Source organism: Hyperolius riggenbachi, chromosome 5, assembly GCF_040937935.1.
Source record: "Hyperolius riggenbachi isolate aHypRig1 chromosome 5, aHypRig1.pri, whole genome shotgun sequence".
NCBI lineage: Eukaryota > Metazoa > Chordata > Amphibia > Anura > Hyperoliidae > Hyperolius > Hyperolius riggenbachi.
In genome coordinates, this window is record NC_090650.1 from 127,920,051 (window position 1) to 127,938,339 (window position 18,289).

General features: G+C 45.7%; 1 protein-coding gene across 1 annotated transcript in view; it reads left to right on the top strand.

Moving 5' to 3' along the window:
* Positions 1 to 13,488: 13,488 nt before the first annotated feature.
* The window catches only part of SNRK (SNF related kinase), a 105,976-nt gene continuing 101,175 nt past the window's right edge, over positions 13,489 to 18,289 (top strand). Inside the window, exon 1 of the mRNA XM_068236239.1 lies at positions 13,489 to 13,786. The gene's annotated coding sequence lies outside the window, so the exon portion shown is untranslated. The remainder of the gene's footprint in view (positions 13,787 to 18,289) is intronic.

Below are 18,289 nucleotides of genomic sequence, written 5' to 3' on the forward strand. Positions count from 1 at the left end.
GCTAGAGCAAGCGATTGAGCCGGCGACGCTATTCTTATATGGCAGAGTTTCCCCGTGCGATTTGCCTGTGGGGAAACTCTGCGGATTTGGCCCGGTTTCCGTGCTAGTGGAAACGGGCCCCAATAGACTGAAGAAGATATCATGGTACTCAGACAGGTTGATGGACCTTCCATGCCACCAGCCCACTTAGCTAGGGCAGCCCCTGGCTTCAACAACCTGAGCAAGTTTATTGTTTAAAAATTCAGACAGGCTGATGCAGAACTTGTATTTCAAGCTGCTTCATTCCTCATGGTGTCAATGGCACATTGCTTGATAGTGTAATGGTTAAAGGCTCCGCCTCTGACACAGAAGACCTGGGTTCAAATCTCTGCTCTGCCTGTTCAGTAAGCCCGGACCTATTCAGTAGTAGACCTTCGGCAAGTCTTCCTAACACTACTACTGCCTATAGAGCGCGCCCTAGTGGCTGCAGCTCTGGCGCTTTGGGCCCGCCAGGAGAAAAGCACGATATAAATGTTCTGTGTCTTGTCTTGTCTTGAATTGTGCAGTCTAGTCTTTCACTTGACTATGGCTTTGCTGGAAGCCTTACAGGTAAAAGTGCTGAAGGGTGCCATAGGAAAACATCAAAGTGCCAAGAGTGGTCTGTTTTGTTCAAGAAGTACATGAGTCTTTGGTTGTGGTTAAATTCCACCGTGATTGAGGAAGGGAAAAGTAAAGTACAGCTCACATTCATTCTTGATGGCCTGAAATTTAGAACAATCACCAGAAGAGCAACTGAATTCAAGCTTACAGAAGTTAAATGACTAGAATCAAAGGTCAATATACATTAAGCCTAGTGTGAGGAAGAAGTTAGTGTTATATGCAAATTAAATAGCTTAGGCTGTTATGGTCTATATAGTATACATACAGTATATGGTTGCATTCAACGGTGAAATATTTGAGGGCTTAGCTATAAACAGCCTGTTGTTTTTTTTGTTTTCTTTTAGAAAATAGAGATAAGTGGCCATAATGAAAGTTACGGCTACTTTTCAAATAACAGACCTGATGAGAACTAACGGTCAAAAGTGATGATCATTTATGCCATAGAAGTGATTGGAGCTTGTAATTACCATTTAGGGGTAAATATGGTACAAGGATTTACACATTCAATCCTGCTGGAAAAAGAACAAATCATGTTCCTACTTTTATAATTATGGCTTTAAAAAGTGACGATTAGGAGTTTGAAAGTGAAGTACGGTAAGTAAACAAATATGGTGATCCATTTTCATTATCCACTTTTCTATTATTAAGCCCCGTAGAACCAAAACACAGAAACCTCTTTTAAAGTGTGAGAGCTTTTTCCTCATGGTACATTTTAATGCAGCAGATGTACTGCAGATAAATGTCGCATTAAAGCAAAATAAGATTAAACTGTGATCACTAGGCAGAGCACAGGAAAGCAGTATCAATTCCTGTTTGCACATGGCGGATGTAATGTTGAAGATTGCTACATTAAAGCAATATAGCAACCTGATTCCTGAGGTCTGATTAAGCACAAATAGTAAAAACACACATCAGAATATGTTACATACAAATTCCAGACATCACGTTCTTGATAAGCTGTGGTGCATTTTAATGAATGATCTCTATGGTTTTCCCCAGGTATAAGGCTACTGGGAGATGTTTCCTGCCTTTTCTTCCCCTGTAAATATTACAGAATGCTCAGCGAAGCTAAGCATGCACGTCCGTACACAGATGTTTTATCTGAATAAATGTGGATTGGATCATACTTTGTACACATGGCAGCTATCGTAAGATTGTACAAAACGTAAAGAGAAACTCCAACCTAGAATTGAACTTTATCCCAATCAGTAGCTGATAGTCCCTTTTACATGAGAAATAAAATGCTTTTTATAAACAGACCATCAGGGGGCGCTGTATGACTGATTTTGTGCTGAAACCCCTCCCACAAGAAGCTCTGAGTACTGAGGTACTTTTGGCAGTTTGTTACAATGTAACAAGGTTCACAGACAGGAATTAGCTGTTTACAGCTGTCTCTAACAGCCAAAACAGCTAGGAGCAGCTACATAACCTGCCCACAGTAAAAATGTCACCATGTAATAAATGTCAGAATGTAAATCGGGGAGAGGAAAGATTTTACAATGAGCAAACACTGACTAAATCATTTATACATAATTGTGGTAAAAATTAAGCACTTTTTTTTACTACATTATTTTCACTGGAGTTCCTCTTTAAAGGATACCCGAGGTGACATGTGACATGATGAGATAGACATGGGTATGTACAGTGCCTAGCAAACAAATAACTATGCTGTGTTCCTTCTTATCTTTCTCTGCCTGAAAGAGTTAAATATCAGGTATGTAAGTGGCTGACTCAGTCCTGAGGAAGTGACTACAGTGTGACCCTCACTGATAAGAAATTCCAACTATAAAACAATTTCCTAGCAGAAAATGGCCTCTGAGAGCAGGAAAGAGATAAAAAGGATCAATTGTTCATAGATTTTAGCTCTGGCATACTTCAATGAATGTGTCAATTAGTAAAAACAATAAAACAGGTAAAACTTAAAAAGTAGATTTAAACATAAAATAAAACTGTAGAATATCTTAACCACTTGAGGACCCAGCCTTTACCCCCCCCCCCCTTAAGGACCAGCGCTACTTTTTATGATCTGTGCTGGGTGGGCTCTGCAGCCCCCAGCGCAGATCATGTTACATGCAGAGCGATCAGATCGCCCCCCTTTTTTCCCCCCTATGGGGATGATATGCAGGGGGGGGTCTGATCGCTCCGGTCTGCAGGCATGTTGCGGGGGGGCACCTCAAAGCCCCCCTCCGCGGTGAAATTCCCCCCTCCCTCTCCTACCTGCTCCCCCCCCCGGTGATCGGGGCTGCGCAGGATGCTATCCGTCCTGTGCAGCCAGTGACAGGCTGTCCCCTGTCACATGGCGGCAATCCCCGGCCGCTGATTGGCCGGGGATCGCCGATCTGCCTTACGGCGCTGCTGCGCAGCAGCGCCGTACAATTTAAACAAAGGAGACATACATCTCCTACGTTTACAATTAGTCTGCGAGCCGCGATCAGCGGCTCGCAGGCTATTCACGGAGACCCGCTCCGTGATCTAACAGGAAACGGCCGCTCGCGCGAGCGGCCTTTCCCGATTAATTAGGGAGGCACCTGGCGACGCAGAACTGTGTCGTTGGTCCTCCAGCTACCACTTTGCCGCCGCACGGTATGAGTGTGCGGTCGGCAAGTGGTTAAAAAGTCATTTTTAGGAGAAGGAAGATAGATACAATTGTTAATTTCATGGGTTTATTTTCTCCTCGGGTGTCCTTTAAAACCATTTCAATATAGGTCTTCTACTTTTATTTTATTTTTTTTGCTTAGTCTTGAAACATATCTATACTCTTCTTGTTTACTTGCCATTTTGAAAAGAATATTTTTAATGATATTTGAGGACCGCAGTGTGAAACCCCTGTAAAGACCAGGCCATTTATCACTAAATGGGCCACTGCAGCTTTAAGGCCTTGCTGCAGGGTCGCACAACTCAGCACACAAGTGATTCCCCCCCCCCCTTTTCTCCCCACCAATAGAGCTTTCTGTTGGTGGGGTTTGATCATCTCTCCTCCCAGATGTTTATTTATTTTTTTGTAAAAATGTATTTCTTTCTTTATTTTTTCATAAAAATGTGTATTTTTTATTTTATTATTTATATGTTACCCCCTTCCTCCCTCCCACAGCCAGCCAATCACTGCGATCGGCTGTCTACGACAGCGGATCGCTTCTGTCTCCCCCAGGGGGACAGCTGTGTGACACAGTGCCGTGGATCGCAGCACTATATACCCTAATTAGACATAGTTCTCGCCGTCTAACAGCGATCGCTGCTGGGAGGTATTCAAGCAGGGATACGTGTGCATCAGCGTGCGCGATCTCCTGCAAAACAGGCCCGCAGGACCTTACGCTGATCGGCGTTAGGCTGTCCTGGGGCTCCCGCAATGGCCACGCCCATTGGCATGACGTGGTCAGCTAGAGGTTAATATCTAGAAAACAAGTAAAATATAAACTAGAATGTACAGAGCATAGCTGTACTAAAGTGATATCACTACAATGAAGAGACCAATGAGAGACACACGGAGATCACACACTGGTCTGTCCTAAATAGTACATTATCATTTGTGGAGTATTTAGAAGACTTTGCTGAATGCTATCCAACAGACATGATTGAAAGATTACAAAGTGTTTCTCAGCCAAAGGCCTACTTTTTTAGAGAGGGCCTATGAACCAGCTCAATGTGTTGCTTTAATTATAGGCTGGCCAGCTGACATAGGTATAAATCCAGACTGTGTAAACAGGCACACATTGTCACCGGCGTCTGGAGCAGAAACGTTCACCCGAGTGGGAAATTCTAGGGCAGGACCTATTATTGGAACATATTTATTTGTTCCACACCTAAGGAATTATGTTGTTTGTAGTTACGCTCGGCATACTGCAGGTAATACCATAGTGCACTAATATATAGGGTGTTGTATTTTTAATGTTATCGTCATAGACATATTACTTCAACCTTTTTGTCTCTAAGGAAGCAGCCTTTGAGAAGGTTGTGAAACGTGCACCAGTCTATTTGTTGTAATCATTGCTCTTTATCGTGGCGGATTAACCTCTTAGTTGAAAGATACACCCTATTTGTGTCCACTTCAGCCTGCCAGGGCATAGATTTCAACTTCCCTGCTGTGCACTTACGCCATTCCTACTCTCTTGACTATTTAGCAGTGCTGCAGCCCACTTGCTCTGCTGTCACAGTGACAGCAAAGCTTCATATCCCGGTCAGATATTTGATTGGTTCCTGACCCTATGATTACTGTGAGCCAATCATAGTAATCACAGGCTCAAACAGGGAAAGGACGGCTCTGGTCCAGAGGGGCCAGAGCTGTCCGGTACAGAGGATATTAAGGACTGTCCTCTGGTTATTTCTTTTACTTTATTAAAGGGGCACTATTGCTAATTTCATCTTATTTCGACCCTTTAGCATACACATGCGATGTTGGAGTAATTATGTTTCTCAGTATGTAGTCTTATACAAATGTATTTGATCACTGGCAATAAACATTTATAGCAAGGCAGTGACGTCGGTAGTATTACCTTTCCGACGCCAATGCAGACTAAACCATTATGTAATAGGGAGGCATCTGTTACTGATCAGTGAGCGGTCGTTATATTATTCACCCCTCTGGCCAGCTCATGTATTTATTTTCCTCCTTGTAACTGCACTAACGTGCAGTTACTGAGCGCACAGCAGCCGCCGTAAAGTGAGGGACGCAGCCTCCTCCGTACAGCGTAGGAGCGTCTGTGTGTAGATACCCTGCCCGGCCGCCAAGGACCCCTTTACCTAAGCTGGCAATGAAACGGACACCTATTGTTGTCCGTTTCTATGGGATCCTGACCGGCTTCCGCCGCTAGATTGCGCAGTTCGGAAGCCGGTCAGGATCCCATAGAAACGGGCAACAATAGGTGTCTGTTTTATTGCCAGCTTAGGTAAAGGGGTCCTTGGCGGCCGGGAACGGTATCTACACACAGACGCTCCTACGCTGTACGCTACGCTGTATGCTAAAGGGTCAAAATAAGATGAAATTAGCAATAGTGCCTCTTTAAAAGTGAAATCTTTACCCTTTGCTCTTTTTAGTTGATGTAATTCTGTGAAAACAAGGTGGGAACCTCAAGATGACAAAGTGTTGGTCTAGTGGAAGTGAAGGTCCAGAATACTGTATATGTAAGAATCTCTGAGAGCACATGAAAGATCTTCCACAAGACCAGTAGTTTGTGGTGATCACACACGAACACACGCACGCACGCACGCACGCACGCACGCACACACACACACACGGAGGAGGCAGAGTGGGACTGAAGGAGGAACGGGGAGGCAGAGGTAGCACAGGGGACAAAGAAAGGCACAAGGGGACATAAGGAGGCACAGAGGGACAGAAGGAGGCACAAAGGAGACAGAAGGAGGCACAAAGGTGACAGGAGACATAAAGGGAGACATAGGGACAAACAGGGGGTCAGACATGGCACAATGGACTGAAGGAGGCACAAGGAGACAGAAAGAGGCACAAAAGGGATAGAATGAGGCACAAGGGGGGGGGGAATGTACAAGGCATAGAGGGACACAGTGGCAGCTGCCTGCAAATTACGCTAAGCATCTGCATTAGAAGCAAGTAATTGAACACCTGTGGGGGCGGGGCTTAGCCAGTGGCTTCACCAAGGGGCGTGGCTTAATCCAGCAACATGGCACCCCCAGGACCAATGGCACTCCAGGCAATGGCCTGTACTGCCTATGCCTAGAGGCTCCCCTGGGAAGGAGGCAGGCTTGAGGCCATGTTCCCTCCTATCACCCTTCCATTCCCTCCTCTTCCCCGTCCCACTTACTCCCTTTATACTGAGTTACCCTTGGTATGGCATAAAGAGTTAAGGCCAGGCCTGTTGGCCTAGAGAGATAATCGACAGAAAATAGAACAAAAAGAAGAGAAAACGAGAGTAGCTGAAGAAGAAACTCTTACCAGGCAGACCATGTTATTAGTCAATTATCATACTTCCTGCAATTTATCCACACTAGAGACAGAGGAAGCTTTCAGCTAGGTTCATTTCAGTGTTCTACTCTTGGATCTATAATGTCTTTGGAGAAATAAATATTTTTTCATGACCAGAACTTAGCTGTCCCATTTCCTTGCTGGGCCTGGTAATAAAGCAGGATAAATTATTGCTGGCATAAGAAGAGTTGTAGCGTAAACTAAGCTAAACTTCTTCCAACATTGCTTATGATTCTTGATTTTTCTTTGTTTATCACAGGCCTGGATTTAGATCACAGGAGCCTATAGGCTAGGCACAGATGTCCTGGCACTTTAGACTTTGCCCTCCATGACCCGGACACCCCCCCCCCCCCCTGAACCGTACTGCAAGTGTGCTGGCTGGCCCATCTGTCACTTCTCTCTTACTTCCTTTATCCATTATAAGTAGCTTCAGGTGATTTTTAGCATTAGGTATCCAGAGGTACCCTCAATAGCAGCTAGTGGTGTCCCCAACTGAAGAAAGATCTCATCAGTGTAATGCTGATAGCTGGGTGAGTAACCTCTCATTTATGCTCTGCTCAGGACTCTGCATAGGTAAGGTGGGAGGGAGGCACTAGGAAAGGGAAGTGAGCCACCTTTCCATCATCAGTCGCCTATAGGCACGTGCCTACAATGCCTTATGGTAAACCAGCCCTGGTTTACCAGGTTAAGAAGAAATACAAAATTGGAAGGAATCTTGGATTCAGAACAAGCAAGAAGCCAGAGTCCCTTTGTCTAAGTAAAGATAATTGAGATAATTTAATTTTAGGATTTCTGGAAGAAAAATGTCTCGTTGCCCATGCACCACCTGCATTAGCTGGCTGATATATGATAGTTATGAAGGTTAGGAACAGGTAGGCCACTATTGTTTTAAATGTCATTCCTGGGGGATAAATCATTTCATTTGAAATACCTTATAGCCTTTGGAACTTTGATAAGAACTGTAGAAAACAAATATAAAGGTTTTAGCAAAGAACTTGACTGGATTCCCAGTTGTCCGTTACATAACGTACATGTTAAAATGTGTGTAAACTGCAATGGAGACTGGACAAAGACTTTAATTCAGAGCTTGCACACAGCGAGTTAGAATAACACGATCCATTACAATGCAGTACTGTGAACAGGCTCATAGAATTGTATGGGCAGTAAATTGACAGAATTAATCTTCAATGCCCTTTGTTGGCAGTATCAATAGAATTACCTAAACTGCAGTGTAGAAAAGCAACCACAAGATGTCACTGTAAAATGTAATGAGCTGCAATGATCTCTATGGTATTGTGAATTTCCTGTTTTCTTTCTGTTTTCTTTTCCGTTCTAATGGCCCATACTCACGGGCAACTTTTTTGGGCTGTCGCTAGCACACGAGAGCGTGTGTGCGACAGTTCGGCGACAGCTCGTCGCCAGGTCCCTCCACGTACACACGAGGAAGAGGGATCAGCTGTGCGACGGAAGCTGTCGCCGACGTTCCTCCCCCGCCACCGGAAGCTCTGTGTTGTGGATAGAGGTTGCTGTCGCTAGTCCGCCTACTCACGCGGATTAGCGACAGTTGCGGCGAAGTTGGGCGGCAACAGCGACGAGCAACGGTTCGGGGTGCGCGCCCGTGTTGCACCTCATACTCACAGCGCAACACGCGCGCCGTGTGTTGCGGCGACAATTGTAGCCCGTGAGTATGGGCCATGAGTAAGCAGCATTTTCTGATGGTTGTGTATGATTTAATCTCTGTACATTTTCTTCAGTAAACAGTTCTAGCTTGTTATACTGCGTGTACAGATCACCTTTATCCTATATGAAGCCACCCTTCATGTTCATAGCAATATGTAAATTAGCTTAACAGATCTTGTTTAATTCCACTGAACATAAGTTTATAGTTAAAGTAAAATAAAAAACTTAACATGGTGGCTTTTCCCTCTGAGATTTCTGATCCTTCTAGAGATCCTGTTCCTAGGGTTTAAAAAAAATCTAGATTTCTCACTCAGTTTGTTCTTCAAAAAGGACATTGTAAAGAACTGATACAAGTGATCCTGTGTCCTACAGTTTATTGTGTGGGGTTCAGGCCTGAGTCATAAATTGTAACACCCGTCCCTATGCTACTCTCGCTAGCAGACTATCATCACCATCTCTAGCTGGGATATTGGTAAAAGGATTAACCTTCCCAGCGTTCAATTTCCCCAGGATTTCTGTGCAAACAGTGATAAAATTTATTTTTAAAACTTTTTTTTCCCTGTAACTTGCCAAAATGTGTCAAGCAAGGGTCTAGTATACAGTGCAGGAGAGTATTGATGTGTATGCATGTTTATACTGTTCACAGCATGTTTTTTTGAACGGACATTTCTGTCCATACCGCTAGGGAGGTTAACAAGCTCTGGTCTAGTATCAGTATATTGTAATAATCAAAAAGCCAAGTGTTTTGAAAACACCACTATGTAACAAGGTATTGAAATAAAGCGTGACTTTGATTCACCTGCACAAAGGGAAAAGGAATTCAACCTAGATTTGCACTAAATGTAGAACTACAAACTGCTAAACTACTTTGGTGATTCTGGTGATTTTTTCTAAAAAGCCTGCAGAGCTTATTAGGAAGTTAATTGCATATGTTTGCTTTTACCTTTTTGCTTTTTACTATTTGCTATTTTTGCATACTTTTTGGGGACCCTTGCAGTTGTGCAACCCCTCCTTGAGAGTTATTTTATCTATTATCTGCACAACCTCCAATTAGTACTAATATACAGAACACACTATACCAGATTGGGCTCCTGTTTGTCTCTGTGCTTTCTTCTTTTCATTGTCCAGCGTTTTAAAAAAATGTTTCTATAGTAGCCCTGATAAAAGTTCAAGAACCTAGTTTGGAAGCTGTGGAAATTAACTATTTCACTCTTCATTGTCTGATTCTCCATTAGGACTCCCTTCTTTAATCATTAAAATGAGTCCCTGGTATTAGCAATTCTAAAGAATTATTGAGTATTGGGCGCACAATTAGATTGTTGTGGTGGATTCAGGCCGGATTTACCATAAGGCACTGTAGACTCGTGCCTACAGGCACCTGATGATGGAAAGGCGGCTCAGTCCCCTCCCTCAGCGCCTACCTCATTACCTATGCATAGTCTGGCTACCTAATGCTAAGGGGCACCTGTAGCTACCTATGATGGGCAAGGGAAGTAGGAGAGAGGTAATAGCTTAGCCAGTCAGCACACTTGTGGTGCAGTTCGGTGGTGGTTTGTAGGTCCATAGAGAGCGGAATCTAGGGTGCCAGGACATCTGTGCCTATAGGCTCCTGCAAAGTAAATCTGGGCCTGGGAGGATTGGCTGGGAAATTATAGTCTTCTGTGCTAACAGAGAGGCCTGCCCTTGGTGGTCGTAAAAAATCTTTAAATGTTTTGGAACTTTTTGTGTATTACAAAAGAAAATACTTTTCAGTTCCCAGGAACCATTATTGATCTTTAAATCGGCACCAAAAGCTTCTCAGTATTTTCAAGGTAGGGGGGTCTAATATTGCAGCTCTGCAGCCTGTACGATCTGTACACTCTGCCACTCTAATTTTTAATATTTTAATCCCAACCCCCCCTCCCCCCCAATTTAATTAACTGTAAGATGGCCCCCTAACCTCAATGCCCCAACTTATATTGACCAGGACCTCCTACACAGGAGCTTCCAGCTAGGTTTTTGTTATCACCGGGAAACAGGCTGCCATTGATCACAGTAGCTGGGTCTTACAATTTCACCTCTGCCGCCGGGTCATGAAGAAGAGGCATTGCGTAGACGAAGAAGGAAGTACAGAGGTGGTAAGCTATATTCAAGAGGGAGGGGGAAGCACTAGGCACCAGGGAAGCTATATTTGGGAGTGAGAGGGGAAGCAGTAGCCTCCATGGAAGCTATACTGGGGAGGGAGGGGACAAAGCAATAGGCAACAGTGAAGCTTGGGGAAAAGGGAATAGGAAACCTCTAGACACCCCAGAAGCAAAACGGGGGAGGGAGGGGACCGGTAGACACCAGGAAACTGTACAGGGGTAGGAAGGGGGACCACTGCATACCAGGGAACTGTATAGGGGAGGGAGAGAGGGTGGTGCTCCACAAGCAAAGTTGGGACATGGCTAAAGGTGTGACGGGCCAGATCGAAGGGCGGTTCCACACTGATAATCCCGATCAGAATAGAAATGCACAATGATTTCAATTTTCACTTGTTTTAAAGCATGTGTTTCACTACAATTATAAGTGTAATCGGTGGGCACAATTACGATTAAATTGCATAGCACTGCAGTTGCTACATGATTTGCATACCCCTGGACCACTGGACCACTAATCCAGGGGTATCAAACGCAAATACAAAGTGGGCCGAAACTGAACAATGGGACCAAGTCGTGGGCCAACCTCAATGTCTAGTGGCCACCTCCCTCCCTTATTAAGTTCCCTGGTGGAGTATTCCTCTCTCCCCTATACAATTCCTGGTGTTTAGTGGTCCTCCCTCTCTCTTCTATACAGTTTCCTGGTGTCTAGTGCCCCCCTCCCTCCCCTATAAAGTTCCTGGTGTTTAGTGGTCCTCCCTCCCTCCCTCTCCTATACAGTTTCCTGGTGTCTAGTGCCACCTCCCTCCTCTATACAGTTCCTGGTGTTTAGTGGTCCTCCCTACCTCTCCTATACAGTTTCCTGGTGTCTAGTGCTAAACTCCCTCCCCTATACTGTTCCCTGGTGTCTAGTGCATCCCTCCTCCCTCCATCTTATGGCATCCCTGGTGATCTAGGTCTTCACTTCCAATATAGCATACCTGGTGGTCTAGAGTGGGCCAAACATGATGGAAAGTGGGGAAACCACTTGCGGGCCAAATCTGAAGGCTCTGCAGGCCACATTTGCCTCACAGTCCGGAGTTTGACATGTATGACCGAATGGCAAATGTAGGAAAACTGCAGCAAGCACTACATTTACGATTAAGTAAAAACTGATTGCATACACTGTACAGGGCAACACGATTACTATGTTAAACATGATCCCCTTGTAATCGGCAAATTAAATGTGCCTTTTCCTGGCTTCAAAATTTGGGTGGTATGAGGGACTGCCTAAAGTATCTGTTCAGAGCACATTCACTTAGTTTACCTTTCTACTGCAGAGAACTGGTAAGATTGCCCAATCAAGATAGTATCATTGTAATGTTTAATTGTTGCAGATAGAAGCCGATGTTTTGGGACTCTCATGTCCCTTCATCAGGGCATAACAGGTCTATGCAACAATATCACCTAGGAAAAAGTACATGCAGCTGGGCATACACTCACTAGCAATCTATGTGTTCTCTTAGCTGCTGCTGCATATCTCAGTAACCTGAGAGTACACTTTGCCAGTGAGTGTATGCTATGCCGCATGGACTTTTTCCTGGGTAAATTGTTGGATAGACCTGTTATGCTCTGATGAATGGAAATCGAGTCCTGAAACGTCAGCTCCTATCTGCTACAATTAAACTGGGAGTGCATGCCTTCTCTGGTTATTTTCTATGGACAAGGAGCAAATCAAGCGCACAGTAGTGATGGGAATTCCGGCTCTTCTCGGAGAATCGGCTCTTCTGAATCGGCTCCCATTAAAGAGCCGGCTCTTACGGCTCTCAATCGGCTCTTCATTAAATATCACTGGACACCACTCAGAATCGGAGGAAAAGCCCCGCCCCCGTCTCCATGACAACTCCATACTGCTTCTCTCACTCGGGCAATCCCTCCTGCTACTGCTCTGGCCTGCCCTTATACACTCCTACAGGCTGCAAGAGGAGGACTACATCCCCCAGCATGCCTCAGCGCCCTTTATTACACAGCAAATCAGAGCTGTGTGGGGCGGCTGAGGCATCGGCTCTTTCAAAACTGAGAGCCGGCACTTGTCGTTCACAGTAAAGAGCCGGCTCTTAGAGCCGGCTCGTTCGTTAACAACCCATCACTAGCGCACAGGGTACTTGGTCTGAGCAGTGGCATAGCAATAGGGTGTGCTGAGGTTGCAACCACACTGAGTCCGTCAAAGGCAGTATTAGCTCTATATTGGTCCTGTGCTGGCAATGATCACTTCTATAGTTTCTTTGACCAGTGGTAACTGTTGCCCATCCCCTTCCTGTACCTCTAATACTGTGGTGGTCCTCGGCAGGTTTTGGTCAACCATATAAATTGTTATGTATACAGTGCTTGGAATGGAGCCCAATGTAAAACTTGCACTGGAGCCCAAAGCTCCTGAGCTATGCCACTAGGCCCGAGCACCTCTTGGCTTATATGAAGGGTGTATAGGAAGCACCAACTTTCTCTGGAAGATTGTATCATGAATGGGCACCTTAACGTCCATGGTGGTTGCCATATGTATTTCCTTTTAAACAATACCAGTTGCCTGGCAGCCCTGCTGATCTATTTTTGGTTGCTGTTGTGTCTGAATCATACAAACCTGAAACACGCATGCAGCCTAATCTAGTCAAACTTCAGTCAGAAACATCTTATCCACACCCTTGTTCAGGGTCTGTGGCTAAAAATATTAGATGTAGATGATCAGCAGGACAGCCAGGCAACTTGCATTCTTTAACAGGAAGTTAATCTGTCAGTTTCCATATTTCTCTCATGCTAGCAGCAATGACCAAGTGCTACAGACTTCAATGAACAACTCCTCCTTTGTTGGCCACTAGCATGCTGGTTTTCCCAAGCTTTTACTTTTCTCAGCATTATCTGCATCTGTATTTCACCAACATGGCGCCGACAAACCCTGTTCAGTGTCGACTCGATATGCTTTTGCTTTTTAATAAAGCTGTGAGGAAAAAAAAAGACGAAAACAGGCATTTTCTGTGGGAGTGAAATCATTGGTTTTTCTCTAGCCACGCCTTCGTTGTAGGCTAGCGACGTTCAGCAGCAGCAGGACACGCCTACTTAGGAGACGTCAGCGAAAGGAGGGAGTGCGGCGCTGTACGGCTGCGCTGCTGTGTAGCTCTTGTCCCTGCAGTCGCTGATAATAACAGCGGCTCTATCATGCTAGTGTGCAGTGCCAGTGCTGGACTGTGCCGTACTATGGGGGAGCTGCAACAGCACTGAGATCACGCCAGGAACGGAGTACCCGTAATACAGTCTCTTATCACCCCTACCAGGATTACGTTCCCTGCCTCCAGGACTTGTGTGCCCATTACAGGATCATTGTCATCCGAGCACCAGCTGGAGAGCTCTGCCCGGCCTGGCCTCCATCCTCCTGCCTGCAGATGTAAGTGAGCAGCACCCTCCCTTCTCCGCAGCTACTGAGCCCAGGCAGACAAGGGCTGTTCTGTGTCCCCTCCTCCCTTCGCTGGCCATTCACTCAACACAAGCCAGTGCTGTGTGCCCACATACACTGCACAAGTCACTACTGTGTGCCCATGTATTGTGCACTAGTCAGTCATGTGTGCCCATGTATTGTGCACTAGTCAGTCATGTGTGCCCATGTATTGTGCACTAGTCAGTCATGTGTGCCCATGTATTGTGCACTAGTCAGTCATGTGTGCCCATGTATTGTGCACTAGTCAGTCATGTGTGCCCATGTATTGTGCACTAGTCAGTCATGTGTGCCCATGTATTGTGCACTAGTCAGTCATGTGTGCCCATGTATTGTGCACTAGTCAGTCATGTGTGCCCATGTATTGTGCACTAGTCAGTCATGTGTGCCCATGTATTGTGCACTAGTCAGTCATGTGTGCCCATGTATTGTGCACTAGTCAGTCATGTGTGCCCATGTATTGTGCACTAGTCAGTCATGTGTTGTGTGCCTTCATACACTGCACAAGTCCTACTATGTGCCTATGTATTTTTCACTAGGCAGTGTATGCCCACTTAAACTGCACAGGTCACTACTGTGTGCCCATGTATTGTGCACTAGTCAGTCAGGTGTGCCCATGTATTGTGCACAAGCCAGTGCCGTATGCCCACATACACTGCAAAAGTCACTACTGTGTGCCCATGTACAGTATTACACATCAGTCATGTGTGCCAATGTACTGCGCACAAGCAAGTCTGATTTCCTATATATTGTGCACAAGTCACTATTATTTGCCCATGGACTGTGCACAAGCCAGTAGTGTGTGCCCATATATTTGGCACAAGCCAGTACTGCGTACAGGCCAGTGCTGTGTATCCATGAACAGGCCAGTACTGTGTGCCTGTGTACTGTGCCCAAGCCAGTACTTTTTACCTGTGTGCCTGTGTACTATGCACAAGCTGGTACTCTGGTGGATGCCCATATATTCTGCACAGGCCGTTGCTGTGTGCCCATTTTTTTTTACAAATGCCAGAGCTGCGTGCTCATGTATTCTGCGCAGGCCACTGCTGCGTGCTAGTGAGTTCTGCCCAGGCCACTGCTGCGTGCTCGTGTTCAGCCCAGGCCACTGCTGCATGCTCATTTGTTCTGCGCAGGCTACTGCTGCGTGCTCATGTATTCTGCGCAGGCTACTGCTGCGTGCTCATGTATTCTGCGCAGGCTACTGCTGCGTGCTCATGTATTCTGCGCAGGCTACTGCTGCGTGCTCATGTATTCTGCGCAGGCTACTGCTGCGTGCTCATGTATTCTGCGCAGGCTACTGCTGCGTGCTCATGTATTCTGCGCAGGCTACTGCTGCTTGCTCATGTATTCTGCGCAGGCCACTGCTGCTTGCTCATGTATTCTGCGCAGGCCACTGCTGTGTGCTCGTGTATTCTGCGCAGGCCACTGCTGTGTGCTCGTGTATTCTGCGCAGGCCACTGCTGTGTGCTCGTGTATTCTGCGCAGGCCACTGCTGTGTGCTCGTGTATTCTGCGCAGGCCACTGCTGTGTGCTTGTGTATTCTGCGCAGGCCACTGCTGTGTGCTTGTGTATTCTGTGCAGGCCACTGCTGTGTGCTCATGTATTCTGCGCAGGCCACTGCTGCGTGCTCATGTATTCTGCGCAGGCCACTGCTGCGTGCTCATGTATTCTGCGCAGGCAACTGCCCTGTGCTCGTGTGTTCTGCGCAGGCCACTGCTGCGTGCTCGTGTGTTCTGCGCAGGCCACTGCTGCGTGCTCGTGTGTTCTGCGCAGGCCACTGCTGCGTGCTCGTGTGTTCTGCGCAGGCCACTGCTGCGTGCTCGTGTGTTCTGCGCAGGCCACTGCTGCGTGCTCGTGTGTTCTGCGCAGGCCACTGCTGCGTGCTCGTGTGTTCTGCGCAGGCCACTGCTGCGTGCTCGTGTGTTCTGCGCAGGCCACTGCTGCGTGCTCGTGTGTTCTGCGCAGGCCACTGCTGCGTGCTCGTGTGTTCTGCGCAGGCCACTGCTGCGTGCTCGTGTGTTCTGCGCAGGCCACTGCTGCGTGCTCGTGTGTTCTGCGCAGGCCACTGCTGCGTGCTCGTGTGTTTTGCCCAGGCCACTGCTGGCGTGCCCATATATTCTGCACTAGCCAGCACCGTGTTCAAGCATATGCTGTGCAAGATAGTGCTGTTTGGCCATATACTATGTGCATGCCATAGCTGTTTGCCCATATACCATGTGGATACCAGCGCTGTGTTCCCATGTACTGTAAGCATACCAGCGCTGTGATCCAATATGCTTTGGAGAAGCCATCACTATGTGCCCATAAACTCTGTGCAAGCCATCACTATGTGCCCATAAACTCTGCAAGCCAGCACTGTGTGGCCATTAGCTTTGCGCAAGGCAGCGCTGTGTCCTTAAAACGCTGCACAAACCAACACTGTGTGCCCATAAGCTTTGCATGAGCCAGCGCTATGTGTTCGTAAGCTTTGTACGAGGCAGCGCTATGTATTTGTAAACTTAGCACGAGCCAGCGCTATGTGCCCAGAAACAATGTACAAGCCAGTGCTGTGTGCCCATAAACTCTGTGCAGCATTGTCTGCAATTGTGAATTGGTATTGCATTGTGTGCACTCACAGTTGCCCTCTCAATTCAATATGTAGATGCTAGTATAAGAATAAGAATGTCATTTACATTGTGCGTGATGTAATTTACATTGTGAATGTGTGATGACCATTATTTCACTTGTTTACTGTCCAATACATTCTAGAAGTAGAGCTGTTGTGAGCCATTTTTGGCTACCCTGTAAAGTAAAAAGGTGGATATTGTGCCTCACCTTCCTGCTTTGTACATAGCCCTGCACAGCCCATTATGACAATACAGTTTTTGAAATGGTCACTGTTGTGGGTAAATTGTTGCTTGTTTTGTGACACCATCCAGCTCTTGTTCATGCACTGTTCATTCACAATGTGTGTGCCACTGATGTACATCCATAAAAGCAAGAAGATGGATGAAGTGCCCCTCCTGCTTATGCTGCTGTTCTCTCACTGTGTAGACCGCAGTAAATGCCAGTTGTGGGTAAAGAGTATATGCACTCCCTCCAGTGAGTAGGGTCCAGTCAGTCTATACCCACAGCATACAGCAAGGTTAGAAATGAAGCGTTTGATACAGTATGTGCACCATTCTCGGTAAATGTGTTGCTCAGGTTGTGGCTGCATACCACACTATAGTAGCTTCTGATGTATGTGTGTTTGTAAAGTCCTTTTGATTAAGGTAATCTCCAGTACACCCATTAATATGTTTCAGTTGCTAATCTCTTGATGATCTAAGGTTGGCCTGTGCCATCTCATCCTATATTCTGCTCCAATGTGTAGTACATTCATGTGAAGCAAACCATGCATGAGGCATGCTCAGCATAGTAAGATCTATGCAGGGAATGTGCCAATAATCTCTACTATTTGCAATGCCTCATTAGTCACACCTATGACACATGTGTACTATGGGTACATTGCTCAGTAACCTGGTATGAATGGAATCCAGGGAAGTGTAGTTTGCTCTCAAGATAAGAGGCATTCATATAATCTGCATTGATTTTAATGCACAATGTATTGTAATGGCTGGATCCAGTAGCATAGTCATATGTAATGGTTAACATCCTTGCTTTCATTTTAATGCCTGCGTATCTCTGCTCATTATGCATTGCTAGAAGCATTTCATAGGTGTGGTAAACACGTTTGAATAGAATCAATGTTTACCCTTTACAGTGCTAACACATCTCACTAGTTACAGGTGGGGTGGCGCCGAGAATTTCCTTATTCATTTCTTGCTTGAAATAATTGCATGCTAGCAGCTTGTTGTCCGGCTTGGAGCAATCTTTATTTCCCATGACTATATATTTTGATGGAGACATCATAGCTGATGCAAGATCTCTGCCACTGTGTCTATATGTGCTGTGCTAATGCCTGAGAATCAGTCACTGTGCATGGCAAGTCAATGCAGCTTGCACACTGCTTTATATGGCTTATAAATGTAGCCTTCACATTACTGTACAGGTTAGTGGTTGTAAATACAAAAATCCTCATTAACTGTAATGTGGTGTTTCTCATACCTTTTTGTAGATAGTTTTATTTCTTGATGGCAAATGACATGCAGCATATATGAACTGCTTTGCTTCTTTATGCTGCGTTATATCATACAAGGCATACAAGCAGCCACTTGTAGTACACAATGCATATAGTTTTTTTCACCCAGTGACCACCTCATATCTATTGTAATTGTTTGGCTAAAGTGTGTGTGCAGGGATGTGAAAGATACAGTACTGAAGGATTGCTTTATTTAAAATGTGTTTTGAATTTGCTAATGCTTGGAGTGCTCACTGATGTTTCAGGATGGTTGCTGCCTTTGCAGAGGATCTGTGGTTTGTATAGATTCTGAGCAATGCACAAGTCCGTTTTGGAGAGAGAACTTGCTGTTAATT